Source organism: Leopardus geoffroyi, chromosome E2, assembly GCF_018350155.1.
Source record: "Leopardus geoffroyi isolate Oge1 chromosome E2, O.geoffroyi_Oge1_pat1.0, whole genome shotgun sequence".
NCBI classification, from domain to species: Eukaryota; Metazoa; Chordata; class Mammalia; order Carnivora; family Felidae; genus Leopardus; species Leopardus geoffroyi.
Genome location: NC_059335.1, coordinates 11,376,075 through 11,383,613, shown reverse-complemented (window position 1 = coordinate 11,383,613; position 7,539 = coordinate 11,376,075).

Sequence of the window (7,539 nt, the reverse complement as noted above, 5' to 3'; positions counted from 1 at the left end):
AAAAAAAAAAAAAAAAAAAAAAGAGGTTAGCATGGATGTTGAGTGGCCACTCCACAGTCCCCACCCTAACCGTTAAGTCTTAGGGAGCACTCCTGTATGCCAAGTGTAACGCTAAGTGCATTATATATATTAACTCACTTAACACTCCCAACAGTAAAGCTCAGAAAGGTGAAATGACTTGCCCAGGGTCGCGCAGCCTGAGAAGGGGCGGAGCTGGGAATCAAACAGGCACAAAGCTGCCGAGAGTAGGTTCAGGCTTTGATGAAGACAATGTACAGGCCTCTCAGCAAAGTCACATTGTCATCCCAGAGTCCCTTTCCTGGGGGACCTTCGGGCCCTGGTAATTTGGACCTCCTTCCCATGCCCCCTTCATCACCCCGGCCGTCTGGCTTCAGGGCCCAAACATTGTATGTGTTTTAACCAATTTAATTCCCTGACGGTCCTAAGAGGTGTGTATTGCAAATTTTACAAATCAGAAAAGTGAAGCCCAGAGAGGTCGAGTTACTTGCCCAAAGTAACACAGCTGGGAAATAACAGAACCAAACTGGCCCAGGTAGTTAGTCCCTGAGTTTGTATTTCTTATCCCTCCCCAATCCCACCTCTTCATGCCGAGGCTCCATTTTACAGAAGATGGACACTGAGGCTGCAAAAAGGGCCAGGAGGGGGTGCCTGGGTGGCTCATCCATTGAGCCTCTGACTCTTGATTTCAGCTCAGGTCATGATTCCAGCGTCGTGGGATCGAGTCCCACATTGGGCTCCATGCTGAGTGTGGAGCTTGCTTGAGATTCTCTCTCTTTTCCCTCTGTCCCTCTCCCCAACTCGTTCCCTTTCTCTCTAAAATAGTTTTAAAGGAGGGGGGGGCAAGGATTGACCCAAGGCAACAGCCAGCATACTAGAATTTCAGGATTCTAAAATTTTAGAATTTTCCTTTCACCCCTAAGCCCTGGCATTACAGAACATCCCTGCTCCCAAACCCTCCCTTTTATCTACCACCTCCTCTGTCCCCACCCCTCCCCTAGGGATGAGGCTGCCACCTCCAGGAGAGGCTCCAAGAAGCAGCACTTCACCCCCATGAGCCATCACCCCAGAATGCTCTCCTCACCCAACTCCAAAATGCCTCTCCCAATCCTGGCAGTCCATGAACCCAACGGTTCAGGGAAGACAAGACATAAATCCGAGCCAGTCCCAGAACTGAAGAACCAGAGAGTTAAGGACGTGTCCGCTCCTTCTTGCTCCCCAAGAATCCCTGCGATCCACTGGATGTCAGACCCCTCGGTGGTGGAGCTGGTGGCAGAAAGACAGGCAAACAAGATAGTCTTTCATGACTCCCCACCAGCCCTACTCCAGTCCCTCCAAATCCATCTTTATCAACATAGCTATACATTTTCCTCTAGGGGTTGCTTTAGCTGCATCTTAGTTTTTTGCTGTTGTTTTTTGGTTGTTTTTACATTCTACTATTTCGAATGTGTTCTTTACTTTGAAAATGTTATATGTGGAGTGTATGGACGGTCACATTTATTAATATTTTAGTCTCTTAAATTTACCTCTGTGTTAAGGTATAACTTATATACCTCAAAGCGCCCTAATCTTGAGATCGATGAGCTTTTATGTATATGTATATCTGAGTCACCAGCACCAAGATAAAGCCCTCCAAAAAGCTCTCCCATTCCCCCTCCCCATCAGAGTCCCCTCTTTTCTCCAACGGAACCACTATCCTGGCTTTTAAAACCCTAGTTTAGCTTTGTCTGTTAATTGAACTTCATGTAAATAATCATATATTCTTTTATTGAGTTTCTTTTGCTCAACATTCTGTCTGTTGAGATTCATTCATATTGTCACATGCAGCAATAGATTGTCCTTTTTTAAATGTATGTTGAGACAAACAGAGAGAGAGAGAGCACAAGCAGAGGAGAGGCAGAGAGAGAGGGGGACGGAGGATCCAAAGTGGGCTCTGTGATGACAGCAGAGAGCCCGATGAGGGGCTTGAAGTCAAGACCAGTGAGATCATGACCCGAGCCAAAGTCAAAGCTTAACCGGCTGAGCCACCCAGGTGCCCTCGGCAATAGATTGTCCTTTAGCAAGTTTTGTTATAGAGTAGTTTGATTATTGGTCATTTGTAAATATTTTCTCGTTTGTTATGATTTCTTCTTTGTCTTGTGAATGGCTTTTTAAAAAAATCTTTTTATTGGGGCGCCTGGCTGGCTCAGCGAGAAGAGCACGCTGCTCTTGATATTGGGATCATAAGTTCAAGCCCCAATTGGGTGTAGAGATTTCCATATATAAATGGATTATATATATATATATATATATATATATATATTGGATAAAAGATGAGACATCACTTAATGAAATAATGTGCTAATATGCAGCTGATGGGGCCTGGGTGGCTCAGTCAGTTAAGCACTGGACTTCAGTTCAGGTCATGATCTCGTCATTCGCGAGTTCGAGCCCCACATCGGGCTCTTTGCTGTCAGTGCAGAGCCCGCTTTGGGTCCTCTGTCCCCCCCCTCTCTCTGCCCCACTCGTTCACACACACACACACACACACACACACTCTCTCTCTCTCTCTCTCTCTCAAAATTAAACATTTTTTTAAGTTAAAAGAAAGAAAAACTGAGCAGCTGTTAAAAAGAATAAAGGTAATCTAGGGGCACTTGGGTGGCTCCGTCGGTTGAGCATCCAACTTCAGCTCAGGCCGTGATCTTGCGGTCTGTGAGTTCGAGCCCCGCGTCGGGCTCTGTGCTGACAGCTCAGAGCCTGGAGCCTGCTTCTGATTCTGTGTCTCCCTCTCTCTCTGCCCCTCCCCTGCTCGTGTTCTGTCTCTCTCTCTCAAAAATAAACATTAAAAAAAAAAAAAAGAATAAAGCTGATCTATAGGTACCGCTTTGGAACAATTGCCAAATGTCTTAATCCATTCAGGATGCTGTATTACAGACTGGGTGGCTACTAAACAACAGAAATTTATTGCTCGTGGTCCTGGAAAGCTGGAAGTCTGAGAGCAGGGTGCCAGCTGGTCAGGTGAAGGTCCTCTTCTAGAACACAGACTGGTTGTATCCTCTCGTGGGAGGAAGGATGAATCCTAATATCATCACCTTTGAGGGTTAGGATTTCAACATGTGCATCTGGAGGGAATACAGACATTCAGACCATAGCACCAAGATATATCGGGGGGGGGGGGGGGTGGAATATGTATCTATTGCCACAAAAATGCCATGAAACACACCACACCAAAACGCAGTCACTTTATTTTTTTTTTATGTCTATTTTTGAGAGACAAAGAGCACGAGTGGGGGAGGGGCAGAGAGAGCCCGGGACAGAGCATCCCAGGCGAACTCAGTGGTGACAACAGAGAGCCCGATGCGGGGCTCGAACTCATGAACCGTGAGAGCATGACCTGAGCCAAAGTCGGACGCTCAACCGACTGAGCCACCCAGGTGCCCCAAAATGCAGTCACTTTATTTTTAAAAATTTTTTTAAATTTTTTTTTCAACTTTTATTTATTTTTGGGACAGAGAGAGACAGAGCATGAACGGGGGAGGGGCAGAGAGAGAGGGAGACACAGAATCGGAAACAGGCTCCAGGCTCTGAGCCATCAGCCCAGAGCCCGACGCGGGGCTCGAACTCACGGACCGCGAGATTGTGACCTGGCTGAAGTCGGACGCTTAACCGACTGCGCCACCCAGGCGCCCCTAAAAATTTTTTAATGTTTATTTATTTTTGGGAGAGAGAGAGAGAGAGAGAGAGAGAGAGAGAGAGAGAGAACAAGCGGGGAAGGGCAGAGAGAGAGGGAGACCCAGAATCCGAAGCAGGCTCCAGGCTCTGAGCTGTCAGCACAGAGCCCGGCGCGGGGCTCGAACCCACAAACTGCGAGATCATGACCCGAGCCGAAGTCAGATGCTTAACTCACTGAGCCTCCCAGGTGCCTTCCGAAATGCAGTCACTATAAAACAGACGTGCGTTTGGCTGAGAGGTGGCTGATCTGGGCTGGGCTCAGCTGGGAAGGTCTGCCCAATACTGTTTTTTTTTGTTTTGTTTTGTTTTTTTTAAGTTTTTTTTCAACGTTTATTTATTTTTGGGACAGAGAGAGAGACAGAGCATGAACGGGGGAGGGGCAGAGAGAGAGGGAGACACAGAATCGGAAACAGGCTCCAGGCTCTGAGCCTGACGCGGGGCTCGAACTCACGGACCGCGAGATCGTGACCTGGCTGAAGTCGGACGCTTAACTGACTGCGCCACCCAGGCGCCCCTGCCCAATACTGTTAAAAGCAAGAACAGCAGGCCCCAAATAGAGCCATTTATGCTAAGCCCCATGTCACCAAACTGGGACTTAAGATGGTTTCAGATCTCCTGGAAATGGAATGTTAACCCGGTCAGTCAGGAGTCACCTGATCAACACTAGGAAGGTCATTCTCCTGATAGATCTCTGCCATCCCCTAAAGGAAAAAGTAACCTCGCAGTAATCAACCCACTTTTTTGCATCGTTTAAATTCCTTGTTCCTGCTGCCTTCTGCCTAAAAGGTCTTTGATTTTGAACAGCTCCTGGGAACCCCTTTCCATCTGCTGGGTTGGGACGGGTTCAAATTGATTTTTGCTCCAAAAAACTTCTAAACTTTGTAACGTGCCTCAGGTTACATTTTAACATTGTGGGGTGTGGGCCAAAGCGGGGGCAGCCACACGAGGGAAGCCTTTCTCACACCTCTGTCGGTTGCAAACGGAAACACTCTCAGCCTCTTAAGGTCTAAGCCCAGACCTTAGGGGGACAGAGGATCCGAAGCAGGCTTTGCCCTGACAGCAGCCAGCTCAATGCAGGGCTCAAACTCACGAGCCATGAGATCATAACCTGAACTGAAGTTGGATGCTCAACCGACAGAGCCCCCCAGCAATGCCCCAACATTGGTGAACTTTTTAAATTAAAAAGAAACTGGTGAGTTTAAAAAAAAACACACAACAAAAAAACATGGCTAAGAGGGAGGGGCATGTGGCTGGCTCAGTCAGTAGAACATGCAACGCTTGATCTCAGGGTTGTAAGTTCGAGCCCCATGTTGGGCGTAGAGATTCCTTAAAAATAAAATCTTAAAAAAATAATAAAAATAAAAACTGTAGCCAAGAGGCAAAAATAGAAAAGCCCACGACTCATGTACCCATTTTCCTGGCACGGCAAACTGAGGCCTTCAGTGATAGGATAGAGGTTTTGTTCAGTGCCGTCTTGGTGATGATCTTGGGCAGTGGATTTCTCCTCTCTGAGCCTCAGTTTCCTCATCTTTAGATAAGGCTAGTAATGGGGTGCCTGGGTGGCTCAGTTGGTTAAGCGTTCAGCTTCCACTCAGGTCATGATCTTGCAGTTTGTGAGTTCAAGCCCAGTGTCAGGATCCATGCTGACAACTCAGAGCCTGAAGCCTGCTTCAGATTCTGTGTTTCCCTCTCTCTCTCTCTCTGCCGCTCTCTCGCTCTCTCTCGAAACAAATAAATATTTTTAAAAAAAACTTTTTTTTTTTTTTTTTTTTAAAGATAAGGCTAGTAACAATGCCTACGGCGGCCGTGTGGATTCGGGGGCTGTGTGATCTTGGACAGGTCACTTGGCCTCTCTGTGTTTCATCTTCTTCACCTGCGGAATGGGTTAATCGTGGCACCTCCTCTATCAGGTTGGTGTCGATTCACAGTTCATTTACAGGATTTGGCATAGGGCCCATCCTGCGCCAGAACTCAGAAACCCCAGCCCTCATGGGTTTGTGCAAAAGTGCGTGGCACAGGGCCAGCCTAAAGAAATGGTATCTTGGTTAATAATTTCGTCTTTCAGTCTTGATCTCACTTAATCCTCACCACTATGATCTATGGGCAGCGTGATCATTCAGGTTTTATAGATGAGGAAATGGGCGCTTAGAAACATCGCTTGCCCCGGGTTACGAGGAAACAGCAAGATCAGAATTTGAACTCAGATCTACCTGGCTCCAGCTCCCTCCCCCAACCCCCCCAGCGGCGGGGGGGGGGGGGGGGGGCGCGCGCGCGCGCACGCGCGCACACACACACACACACACACACTGTGTTTACCACGTGCTACTCTGTTCTAAGCCTTTTACAGGGATTACTCACTAATCCCACAACAGCCTCAAAAAGTAGGTTTCCTGTGAGTCCTGTTCTGAAGACCAGGAACCTTAGGCCCAGAGACGTTAGTTCCTGGCTCGGGGGTCACACAGCCAGCAAATGATGTGCAGGTCCTGCACTGCCTCTCCGTAAGCATGTGGCAGATCCAGAGCCTGATGTCCAGTCCCCTGAGGCCAACCCGGTGAGGGGAGGAGGGGAAGAGTTTGACCCTTTCTACCCTGTTCCTTAGAAATACCTGGAGAAGTTAGGGCGTGAATTTGAGTTGTATTTTCCATTATTCAACCAACAGTCATTCGCCCAAGTGACTTCTCTGTGTTCAGCCTGTGCTGGGTGGCACTGGGGACACAATGGTGACTGAGACGCCTTGGCCCAGCAGTCCCCTCTTGGGACTACATTCGAATATTGGGGATAGACCTGTCTTCAAGACAGTGATGACCCAGAACGGGCACGACTGAGATGTGGGAGCCCAGAAGGCTACCGGATCCAGAAAGGAACGTCTCGTCCGGCCTTGGGGTCCCCAGAGGGCTTCCGGGAGGAGGGAACATCTGCACTGGGGCTCAGAGAACAAGGGAGAACAAGGGAGGCTCGGAGGGAAGGTGCGGATCTGCGCTGTGGTCTCGGGCCTGGATCACGGGCCCGCAGCGCCCTCTGCTGGAAGCATCCTGTAGTGCAGGGACTGGGGTAGGGCAGGAGTATGGAAAAGCCTCCAGTTGAACCGAATTCCACGATGTGAAAATCCTGTGCGCCCAGCTTTGGCCGATTTACGTTTTTAAGACCTGACTTCACTCAGTCAACTGCTCGACAAATTGCTTATTGAGCACATCCTTGGCACCAGGATCTGCTCTAGTGTTGAAGATCCGATGCTGACAATACAGAGTCCCATCTACATATGACCTCATTCAACCCTCGCAGCCTTTGACTATCCCCATTTTACAGACTCAGCACGTTGGACACACACACAGAGTTTAAGTTACTCGCCCAAGGGCTTCGCAGCCAGTAGGTGCCGACGTCAACTTTGAACACAGACCCCAAGCTTTAGCCATTACATCACCTCGCCAACCATGTGATGAGACACAGTAATCGGACATAACGTTACCTAAAATCATTTTTAGGCCCTGAGAAGTTTTGCGAACCAGATCAAGCCGGGGAATGCGGGAGTGTTTTGGTGGGGCAGTGTCATTTAGAAGGGGCAGTCGGGGAAGGCCTCTGGGACGAAGCGGCCTTTGAGAAGCTACCAGACGGACGGATGGGATCCGTGGGCAGAGGGGGCCGAGAGCGGCCGGCCCTGCAAGAAAGCCATCGGTCTGGGATCCAAAGTTGCCAACATTCCAGCTTCTCTGAGACCCGGCTGGCCGGACTCCAGCGCGCCGGAATCGTCCTCAGATTCGACGGGCCCCGCGGCCTGCGGGTTCGGCCTGCGCGGTGGTGCTGCTCCCG